Source organism: Lithobates pipiens, unplaced genomic scaffold (assembly GCF_037356315.1).
Source record: "Lithobates pipiens isolate NorthernLeopardFrog02 unplaced genomic scaffold, aLitPip1_a1.2 Scaffold_27, whole genome shotgun sequence".
Lineage (NCBI taxonomy): Eukaryota > Metazoa > Chordata > Amphibia > Anura > Ranidae > Lithobates > Lithobates pipiens.
In genome coordinates this window covers 30061642-30073636 of record NW_027507788.1, presented here as the reverse complement: position 1 = coordinate 30073636, position 11995 = coordinate 30061642, and positions in this window count along the sequence as shown.

The following is an 11995-nucleotide window of genomic DNA, read 5'->3' as shown; positions in this document are numbered from 1 at the left end:
GAGCAGCTAAACTGTACGATGCTGCAATCGTACATTTCCTGTCGAATGTTCCGCCTACAAGCTATAGTAGAATTCTAATGTTGTATAACACTAGTAATAATTATATTTATTAATTATTATTACTAGTCACCCAACATTGGAATATAGCCTATGGGTGGAGAATTTGACCATAAATGTCCACTCACGGCGACTGCTTCATGTCGAATCTTTTCTCTCTATGTCGAATAATATTGGACTAATAGAGTTAGTTTAGGCACATTCAACCTTTTTTGCTATTGCCTCTATAATGTCGAATCTTTTCTCTCTATGATGAATCTTTTCGCTCTATGTAGAATAATCTTGGACTAATAGAGCTAAGGTTAGGCACATTCGACCACAGGTTCGATGGACACAGATCGCTATTGTCAGCGTCATGTCGAATCTACTATCTATATCAAACTGTTGTCACAACAAAAATGAAAATAAAGCATTTGTTTATGTCGGATCTTTCGGTTTTCGGATTCTGCATGTTCATTATCATTTGTTAAAGCGATAGCAAAAATACCCGAAATTCGGTCGAAAATACATTCGGACGAAAACTAATGCACATGTCTATTAGATATATATAATAATGATCCCACACTGTTACACATAAAGAGGTGGATCAGGTATAAAAACCTTCAATGGGGTAAAGGTGGCCTTGTGAATCCATAAATGATTGTTGACTGTGATTAACAAATGCACAGGATTAATTGGTATATGTCAAAAGGTTCTTTATTCTTTTTTTTTATTTATCTTTCTCTTTTTTTTTTTTGTAAATATTTATACTGTGTATATTATGTTTGATTGGGCTTGACCCCAATTAATGTGCCCTTTTCTTGCTGGGTTTCCTAATCGTACCCCTCGTTCCAAAGAATAAGGATGCAGCCACCCATTGTTTTGATTGGTTTGCCCGCATTACCCTTGCGGGCACTTGGTGCCATGCATGCACTTACTGTGGTGCATGTGTCCCTACGTCATGACATAATTGCATTCTGGTGTCGTGGAGGGTTATTTACGAAAGACAAATGCACTTTGCACTACAAGTGCACTGCAAGTAGTGCACTTTAAAAGTGCCCTTGGAAGTTCAGTCATTGTAGATATAAGGGGGACATGCAAGGAAAATAAAAAACAGAATTTTAGCTTACACATGATTGGATGATAAAATCAGAAGAGCTTCCCCTCATTTCAGATCTACAGCGACTGCACTTCCAAGTGCACTTGTAGTGCAAAGTGGATTTACCTTTCGTAAATAACCCCCAATTGTGTCTTGATATCATTACATCGCTGACACCGACATGTGGTCTGCCTTCTTTAGTGGTTGATGTGTCTCCATTGGGAGTATTTTATCCATGGATCCTGGACAGGCTTAGCCCTTGTACACACAGTCGGAGATTCCGTCGGAATGTTTCCTATGGGAGCGTTTTGTCAGATATTCCGACTGTGTGTAGTTTGCATTGGACTGTTTCCGTCGGAATATCCGTCGGACCAACTTTTCCAACTTGCCGGAAATATTTTCTGTCAAAATGCACCGATCGGACATACTCCGATCATGTGTAGCCTACTCCGACGGACAAAGTGCCACGCATGCTCAGATCAAATTCCTAGACCAAAGCTATTGGCTACTAGCCTGAGCGTAATCCCGTTGTAACGAAATAACGTCATCACGTTATGTACAATCGGATTTTCCGACAACTTAGTCCGACCGTGTGTATGCAACATCCCTTCCGGACCTGGTCCGGAATTAATCCGTCGGAATAACTCCGACGGATTTGGTTGTCGGAATCTCCGACCGTGTGTACAAGGGCTTAGTAAGCAATTGCCTCTGATGGAGCCAGGTCTCCCGACAAAACAGGGCAGGCGCTATTGAGCTACATCCCCATATCAGTGCCCTATTTTAGTTACCACTTTGCTGAATAATCAGGACCTCGGGCGACGATAATTATCAGTTATGGCTGAAATGAGCTGGCTTGGATGCGTAAGGTATGTAGCACCATTAAGATTGCACTTTTTGTATATTATTATTTTATGGATCCTGTATGAAGATATCAGGATGGACTTGTTTCTCAGACGTTTCCCCTAAGGGTCCTTGGTGCATTCTTTCTGTCTTAGCCCTTGTACACATGATCGGAGATTCCGACGACCAAATCCATCTGAGTTATTCCGACGGATTAATTCCGGAAGAGGTCCGGAAGTGATGTTGCATACACACAGTCGGACTAAGTTGTCGGAAAATCCGATTGTACATAATGTGATGACGTTATTTCATTACAACGGGACTACGTTCAGGCTAGTAGCCAATAGCTTTGGTCTAGGAATTTGATCAGAGCATGCGTGGCACTTTGTCCGTCGGAGTAGGCTACACATGATCGGAGTATGTCCGATCGGAGCATTTTGACGGAAAATATTTCCGGCAAGTTGGAAAAGTTGGTCCGATGGATATTCCGACAGAAACAGTCCGATGCAGACCACACACAGTCGGAATATCCGACAAAACGCTCCGGTCGGACACATTCCGACGGAATCTCCGACCGTGTGTACAAGGGCTTAGAAGCAGCTGGATATGTGCATACAGTATACATGTCAAGTTGTATATGGATTCATTTGAAAGATCTTTTTCACATAGTTTGCTGAGAACATATAGGGATTTGCACATTCCCCAGGTGATCACATGGGTTGAGCTATGCACATGAATGATTCACCTGACATAGCATGCTGGAGAGATAAGGGATTTGAATAATAAAATGCAATTAGTTTTTAGAGGTGAATCTTGTTCACTTGATATGGAATGCTAAAGATATGTTGCAGGGCTTATAAGAAGTAATATGCCAATGGTACAAATGTTTAAAACATGCTTTGAAGGAGCATGTGTGGAGCTTAATTACAAATGATACACAGTCCCATTGTGAACATACCATTTCTTTTTGGGCACACCTTTGGTTGAACTTTTTTTTCAATTTATGTGAGTTCCCTGCCAGGAATTTACTGAATGGGGGCCTTTTGCTTACACAACGTACTTATAACACCCTGTACACACGATCAGACTTTCCGACAACAAATGTTGGATGTGAGCTTGTTGGCAGAAAGTCCAACCATGTGTACACTCCATCCAACATTTGTTGCCGGAATTTCTGCCAACAAATGTTGGCTAGCAGGTTCTCAAATTTTCCTCCAACAAATTTTTTTTGTCGTTCTTTCCGATCGTGTGTAAACAAGTCCGTCGCACTATTGAACTTCCTTTTTATCGGCTCGCTGTACGTCTTGTAGGTCACTACAATCGTAATTGTTGGCCAACATTCGTGTGACCGTGTGTATGCAAGGCAAGTTGGAGCCAACACCCTTCGAACAAAATTCCACGCTTTTGTTGTCGGAAAGTCCGATCGTGTGTACGGGGCATAAGTCTTGATTGTAACTCTACAAGAACGTTCGTTGATGTGGTATTATGATTAATAATAAATAGATGGGGATGTCAGTTTAAAACTTTTTTCACTCTTTGTCAAGTATTTTTTATATTTGCTGTTGTTCTATTCTTTTATTTTATTTTATGTTTGATGATTAATAAGCTAGCATTCATCATATTGTTTATCTGTCTGACAGTATTGAGAGTTTTAGGATTTTACATTTTTAGGATACATTTATTTTTTATTTTTTTAGGATACAATTGTAGCGCTTTTATTTTAAGGATTCCGTTGATTAAAAATAAACCTTACATTGTTTATTTAAAGAGGGAGTAAATGCCTGTCTCTGACTTGTACCTATAGGTAAGCCTATAGTAAGGCAGAAAGCACACATTTTGAAATGAAGAGACTAAAATTAAAAAAATTGCAATATGGAAAAGTTCCCCCAAGGGGTTTTTAGTAGCAAAAATGGATTGAATTGATCAAAAAAAATTTAAATTAAAATAATTTTACAAACTGTTATGCCGCGTACACATGATCGGCTTTTCGAGAGGACTTGGTCTGGTGGACCAGAGTCCGTCGGACAATTCGATCGTGTGTGGGCTCCAGCGGAATTTTTCTTCCCAAAAGTCCGGCGAACCTAGAAATAAGACTGGCTTCAAATATGTCCACCGGACTTGGCTTTTAGTGGACAATCCGTTTGTCTGCGTGCTAGTCCGAGGGACTAAAACCGACACTAGGGCAGCAATTGGCTACTGGCTATGAACTTCCTTATTCTACGTCATCACGTTTGAATCCAGCGGACTTTTGGAGTGATCGTGTGTCGCCAAGTCCGTTCGTTCGAAAGTCCGGTGGACCTCAGCTGCAAAGTCTTTTGGATTTTTCGCCGGATGAAGTCAGTCAAAGTCCAGATGTGTGTACGCGGCATAAGGGATTGAATTGATCACTGATCAAAATTTCAATAAAAATTGTTTTACAAACCATTACATTTTTTTTGATCAATTCAATCAGTTTTTGCTGCAAAAAAAAAATAGCCTATAATAAGGCTTACCTATAGGTACTGTAAATATCTCCTAAACATCCACCGTTTAGAAGATATTTTTTGTCTATGCAGCCAATGACATCACCGGTGCATGCGCTTTGGCCGTCCTTCAGAGTCCAGTGCCGTAAACGCCGGCTCCCTGCACATGAGAGGGAGTGACTTCATTGTGGCTCCAGCCAGTCACACAGCCAAAGTCCACGGACCTGGAAGGAAGACAGGGTGAAAATGGAAGTGGCCTACGTTTTCAGGTAAGTTTTACATAATATGCTTGTATGTTATACATATTCGCACATTATGCCTTTACCTTTTCAGGTTAAAAAAAAAGAAACCAAAGGCTAATCAACAATTGTGTGCAGTGATTTTACAACTTTCTTTTACAACTTTCTTTACATTCAATTTAAATACAAAAAGCTAAATTTAGAGAGCCTTAAACCTGGTACACACTATGATTTTTTTTCTTTGTTCAACCCAGCGTGTTGAACGAAAAAAACTGTCAGCTTTGGTTAGAGCCACTGTACTAAGTATGCAAAGTTACTACCGCAATCTCACTCGATGGCCCCCCTGCCAGAACACTCCAAAACAGCGCTCTCCGCTATTAGCGGAGAGCGCTGATCGGGAGGCTTTCCTCGGTTCACGCTGATCAATCAGGTTTAAGTTTAGGCTCTGGCTTTGCCACTCAAACACCTTTACAGATTTGTTCCCGTAGCCACTCTGTTATCTTGGCAGTGTGCTTATTGCTGTTATCCTGTTAGAAGATAAACCTTCACCCCAGTCTGAGGTCCAGAGTGCTCTGGAGCAGGTTTTCATCAAGGATGTCTCTGTACATTGCTGAATTCATCTTTCCCTCAATCCTGACTAGTCTCCCAATTCCTGACACTGAAAAATATCCCCACAGCATGATGCCGCCACCACCATGCTTCGCTGTAGTAATGGTATTGGCCAGGTGATGAGCATCGCAGGGTTTCCTCCAGACATGATGCTTGCCATTCACGCTAAAGAGTTCAATCTTTGTTTCATGAGAGTCATGTGTCTGAGAGTCTTTCAGGTGCTTTTTTGACAAACTCCAGGCTGGCTGTCATGTGCCTTTTGCTGACGAGTGGCTTCTTTCTGGCCACTCTACCATACATACCTGATTGATGGAGTGCTGCAGAGATTTTTGTTCTTCTGGATTTTTGTTCCACCGAGAAATGCTGGAGCTCTGTCAGATTGACCGTATGGGTCTTGGTTACATCCATGACTAGGACCCTTCTCCCCCAATCGCTAAGTTTGGCTGGGCGGCCCGCTCTATGAAGAGTCCTGTTGGTTCCAAACTTCTTCCATTTACTGATGATGGAGGCCACTGTGCTCATTGGGAACTTGCAGACATTTTTCTGTAACCTTCCAGATCTGTGCCTCTATACAATCCTGTCTCGGAGGTCTACAGACAATTCCTTGGACTTCATGGCTTGGTTTGAGCTCTGACATGCACTGTTACCCATGGGAACTTGTATAGACAGGTGTGTGCCTTTCCAAATCATGTCCAATCAACTGAATTTACCACAGATGGACATCAATCAAATTGTAGAAACACCTCAAGGATGATCAGTGGAAACAGGATGTGCCTGAGCTCAATTTTGAGTGTCATGGCAAAGGCTGTGAATACTTATGTACATGTCATTTTTTTTCATTTAGTTAATTTTAATAAATTTGCAAAGATTTCAAACAAACTTCTTTCAAATTGTCAGTATGGGGTAAAGTTTCTAGAATTTTTTCAGGAAAATTATTAATTTAATCCATTATGGAATAAGGCTGTAACATAACAACATGTGGAAAAAGTGAAGCGCTGTGAATACTTCCCAGATGCACTATATATATATATATATATATATATATATATATATATATGCTATATTTCACAAAAGTGAGTACATCCCTCATATTTTTGTAAATATTTTATTATATCTTTTCATGTGGCAACACTGAAGAAATGACACTGCTGCAATGTAAAGTAGTGAGTGTACAGCTTGTAAAACACTGTAAATTTGCTGTCCCCATAAAATAACTCAACACACAGCCATTAATGTCTGCACCTCTGGCAACAAAAGTGAGTACGCCCCTAAGTGAAAATGTCCCAAGTGTCAATATTTTGTGTGGCCACCATTATTTTCCAGCACTATCTTAACCTTCTTGGGCATGGAGTTCACCAGAGCTTCACAGGTTGCCACTGGAGTCCTTTCTACTCTTCTACTCCATGATGACATCACATAGCTGGTGGATGTTAGAGTCCTTGCGCTCCTCCACCTTCCCTTTGAGGATGCCTCACAGATGCTCAATAGGGTTTAGGTCTGGAGACATGCTTGGCCAGTCCATCACCTTTACCCTCAGCTTCTTTAGGAAGGCAGTGGTCCTCTTGGAGGTGTGTTTGGGGGCATTATCATGTTGGAATACTGCCCTGCGGCCCAGTTTTCAAAGGGAAGGGATCAGGCTCTACTTCAGTATGTCACAGTACATGTTGGCATTCATGGTTCCCTTAATGAACTGTAGCTCCCCAGTGCCGGCAGCACTCATGCAGCCCCAGACTATGACACTCCCACCATCATGCTCAACTGTAGGCAAGACACACTTGTCTTTGTACTCCTCACCTGGTTGCTGCCAATGTTACAAAATGTTCCACACTCCACTTGAGTGCTTTCGTGGTATACCGCTTTCTCCAGTCTGAATATAGATATCAGATATTCCAAACCGCTGACAATCAATAACTTGACAGTACTCATATTGGTTGTTGAACATGAACTGTTTATTGAAACACAGGCACACAGGTAATACTGCGGACATATCCCCCCCCCCCCCTTTGCATTCCCGGAGGGGTAGACTATCCAATCAGCAGCGAGAGCTGTTGGAGGAATCTCCCCCCTCCCCCCCCACAGCAAACACACTTACACAACCCATAATACCTAAGGCAGACAGACACAATAAAACAATGGAATAAAATGGAGAACAATGGAAAACAGCCACACCCCAAACGACCCAGCAAACAACATTCCAGTGTGGTTGTACAGTGAGTCTGATTAGTACAGATCAGACTGGATTTCTTGGTCACCCTTAGGCATAGGAGGTACATGGGGAGCTGAAACAAGGGCTTCCCAAACTCACCAAGGGATTCTGGGTTCCACGGGACCCCTGCCCAAAGTAACTCCCGTCACAGCTGCCACACAGGCTTGTGCCTTGGCCTCCGCCGTTTACCGGAGCCGTCGGCTATGGAGATTGCATCCTGTCACTAGCTGGGTATGGAGACGAGTAAGGGGAAGATGGCTCCCACCTGTCTCCATACAATTGCTGGGCGGAAGAGCGTCAAAACGTGACTTCTGCCCATAGCTCTTAAAGAGCCATTTTTTAATGACTTTTTTAAATGACAATTTTTTTTATTGCATTTTAGTGTAAATATGAGATTTGAGGTATTTTTGACCCCAGATCTCATATTTAAGAGGTCCTGTCATGATTTTTTTTCTATTACAAGGGGTGTTTACATTCCTTGTAATACCAATAAAAGTGAAAATAAAAAGTAAAATAAATAAGAAAAAAAAATGCGCCCTGTCCCGATGAGCTTGCATGCAGAAGCAAACGCCTATGTGAGTAGCACCCACATATGAAAACGGTGTTCAAACCACACATGTGAGGTATCGCAGCGATCAGTAGAGCGAGAGCAAGAATTCTAGCCCTAGACTTCGTCTGTAACTTAAAACATGCAACCTGTAGAATTTTTTAAACATCATCTATGGAGACTTTTAAAGTCTGATGTAAAATGTAAAAGTTTGTCGCCATTCCACGAGCGGGCGCAATTTTGAAGCATGATATGTTGGGTATCAATTTACTTGGTGTAGCATTATCTTTCACAATACAAAAAAAAAATGGGCTAACTTTACTGTAGCCTTATTTTTTAAATACGATGTGACAGAAAGTATTTTATTCTCTAGGGTGTTAGAAAAAACAATGTATAATGTTTGGGGGTTCTAAGTAATTTTCTAGCAAAAAGAAAACAGAAAGAGGCTAGGTCCTTAAGTGGTTAAAGCGGTTGTATAGTCATAGTTTTAAGTTTAAGTTTTAAGGCCTATAATAAGACTTATCTGTAGGTAAAAAGAATATCTCCTAAACCTGTACAGTTTAGGAGATATTCCCCTCGCAATGAGCCGCAATCAGCGGTGCATGCATTCCAGGGATTCTCGGCTGAAAGTCCGGCGGACGCCAGACCCTGCCGGGAAGAAAACTGTGACGACACCGCGGCTTCGGGCACTCACCTGATACCCGGAAGACACGCCGAGGGAACATGTGAGCTCCCTTGGCGTGGACCGAGTGAGATGCCGGTGCCTCGTTCTAAGGTAAGCATTTCATAATGAGCTCGTATGCGGTGCATACTAGCTCATTATGCCTTTTCCCTTAGCCCTTGTACACACAGTCGGACATTCTTGTTCGATTTTGTCTGACGGATTTTGTCCGAAACTGGTGTTGCATACACACGGTCGGACAAAGTTGTTGGAAAATCCGATCGTTCAAAACGTGATGACGTTATTTAGTTATGACGGGAATACGTTCAGGCTAGTAGCCAAAAGCTTGGGTCTTGGAATTTGATCTAAGCATGCGTGGCACTTTGTCCGTTCGGAATTCTCTACAAACAAAGTCCGATCGGATCATGTAGTCAGAAAATTTTTATATCCAGCTCTCAAACTTTGTTGGTCGGACATTCCAACGGAAAAAGTCAGATGAAGCCCACACGCGGTCGGATTATCTGACAACACGGTCCGATGGGACATTTTCCATCAGAATGTCTGACCGTGTGTACAAGGGCTAACAGGTGTAAAAAAAAAAAAAGTCAGCGGGCTTACTCCCGCTTTAAAACTAATTTTGTAACTTTTGAAAATGCCAGTAAGAACGTGGCTGTGCCAGCAAATTTTGGGTGTTGTGTCAGTAAATTTCAATCTGGTAGGTTGGCAACACTGGGATTGATGAACACGGGTGAGGCTGCATTGTTGGGCACGGATAAAGTTGCTTAATTCTGCATAAAACATTTTAAGTGTAATTTCATGAGATCATTTATGAGAGTGTGTTTAGGGGCAGAACTAGGGGCAGGGCAGGGTAGGGGTTGGGTGGGGCATTTGGTGGGCGAGTAACCCTTGAGGCCTGGCTAGTAGCTCAGCACTTGAAATGTTGAGCCCCATATATATAATATAAATTAGATTTGTTGACACACAATGCAAGTATTGTTGAACCTTACCTTAAATGCTTATGTAGCATGTCAGGAAGGTGTTAAACCTTTCCAGAATGTGATGTACACTCACATCACCAGGAAGCCTAATTAACTTGCAGCATTGTGAAACAGAGGCAATTATTCACAAGACGTCATGGGAAAAAGTAGATTGGAGTTATGTGTTGTGAGTAAGAACTAAATTTGTTTTAATTAGCTGATCCTTACATAAAACCATCAAGAAAATTGACCAGTAGACTACTACTACCATCTGGGAAGACATCTCTAAAGCCCTATACACACTTAGATTTTCTGCAGATTTTTTGTCTTCAGATTTACCAAAAACATATAATATGAGGTCAAACCTTAAAGCACGATCTGACTTTCCGATGGGAAATGTTCGACAGGCTGTTGGCGGAAAATTTAGACCGTGTGCATGCTCCATCGGACAAATGTTGGCGGGCTTTCCGTGGACAAATGTTGGAGGCAGGTTTTCAAATTTTACGCCAACAAATGTGTGTTGTCGGATTTTCCGATCGTCTGTACACAAGTCTGTCGGACAAAAGTCTAAAGTACAAACACGCATGCTCGGAAGCAAGAATGAGCCAGAATTGGTCGGTCTTGTAAACTAGCGTTCGTAATGGAGAATTGACATTCGTGACGCAGCAAATTATGAAATCTCCAAATGCAGGGCACAATTCTCTTCTTAAGTCATAAAAGTGATTTTGAGTTTGGTTTAGTAGTTTGTCTATGGGAATATTTGGCCATTCTTCTAGAAGAATATTGGTGAGGTGAGGCACTGATGTCAGATGAGAAAGCCTGGCTCAGTCTCTGCTCTAGTTCATCCCAAAGGTGTTCTATCATGTTGAGGTCATGACTCTGGCCAGTCAAGTTCCTCCACCCCAAACTTGCTCATCCATATCTTTATGGACCTTGTTTTGTGCACTGGTGTGCAGTCATGTTGGAACAGGAAGGGGTTGTCCCCAAACTGTTCCCACATAGTTGGGAGCATGAAATGTTGGATGTGAGCTTATTGGATGAAAGCCCAACCATGTGTATGCTCCATCGAACATTTGTTGTCTGACTTTCCGCCAACAAATGTTGGCTAGCAGGTTCTCAAATTTTCCGCCAACAAAACTTTGTTGTTGGAATTTCCGATCATGGGTACACAAGTCCAACCCACAAAATTTTACACATACTCGGAATCAAGCAGAAGGAGCCACACTGGCCATCTTGTACGTATGTTCCCACGTTCGTAATTGTTGGCCAACATTTGTGTGACCGTGTGTATGCAAGACAAGTTGGAGCCAACATCCTTCGAAAAAAAATCCATGGTTTTGTTGTCGGAAAGTCCGATTGTGTGTACGGGGCATAAGAGTTCCCTTCACTGGAACTAAGGGGCCAAGCCCAACCCCTGAAAAACAACCTCACGCCATAATCCCCCCTCCACCAAATGATTTGGACCAGTGCACAAAGCAAGTTCCATAAAGACATGGATGAGAGAGTTTGCCATTCATTTGTTGTTTGTTCTTATAATTTAACCACTTAAGAACCGCCTCACGTCGATGTACGTCGGCAGACTGGCACAGCTGGGCACAAGCACGTACAGGTACGTTGCCCTTTAAGTGTCCAGCCGTGGATCCTGAGCTCCGTGACCGTGGGAGCTGAGAACTGAAGAGCTCTGAAGAACGGGGAGATGTAAGTGTAAACAAACCTCTCCCCATGCTTCCTAGTGAGCTTGTCACTGATCAATACACGCTTATTGTGATTTTTTTTTACCAAAAATATGTAGAAGAATACGTATCGGCCTAAACTGAGGAAAAAAAAAATTTTTTAATATATTTTTGGGGGATATTTATTATATCAAAAAGTAAAAGATATTGCATTTTTTTCAAAATTGTCGCTCTATTTTTGTTTATAGTTTAAAAAATAAAAACCGCAGAGGTGATCAAATACCCCCAAAAGAAAGCTCTATTTGTGGGGAAAAAAGGATGGCAATTTTGTTTGGAAGCCACAACTGCACAATTGTCAGTTAAAGCGACGCTGTGCCGAATCGCAAAAAGGGGCTTGGTCCTTTAGCTGCAAAATGGTCCGGGGCTTAAGTGGTTAAAGATCAGATTGTAAGGTTAAATATGTAAAAATGTTTACTTCTGTTTTGCTTCTTTTTTTTAGTTGCAGTGCATTGCTTTGTGCGCTAGTCCAAACCAGTCCAAACCATTTGGTAAAAGATGGATTTTTTTAGGGGTTGGGCTTGGCACCTTAGTTCCAGTAAAATTAACTCTTAAGGCGTCAGCATACCAAGACATTTTGAACAATTTC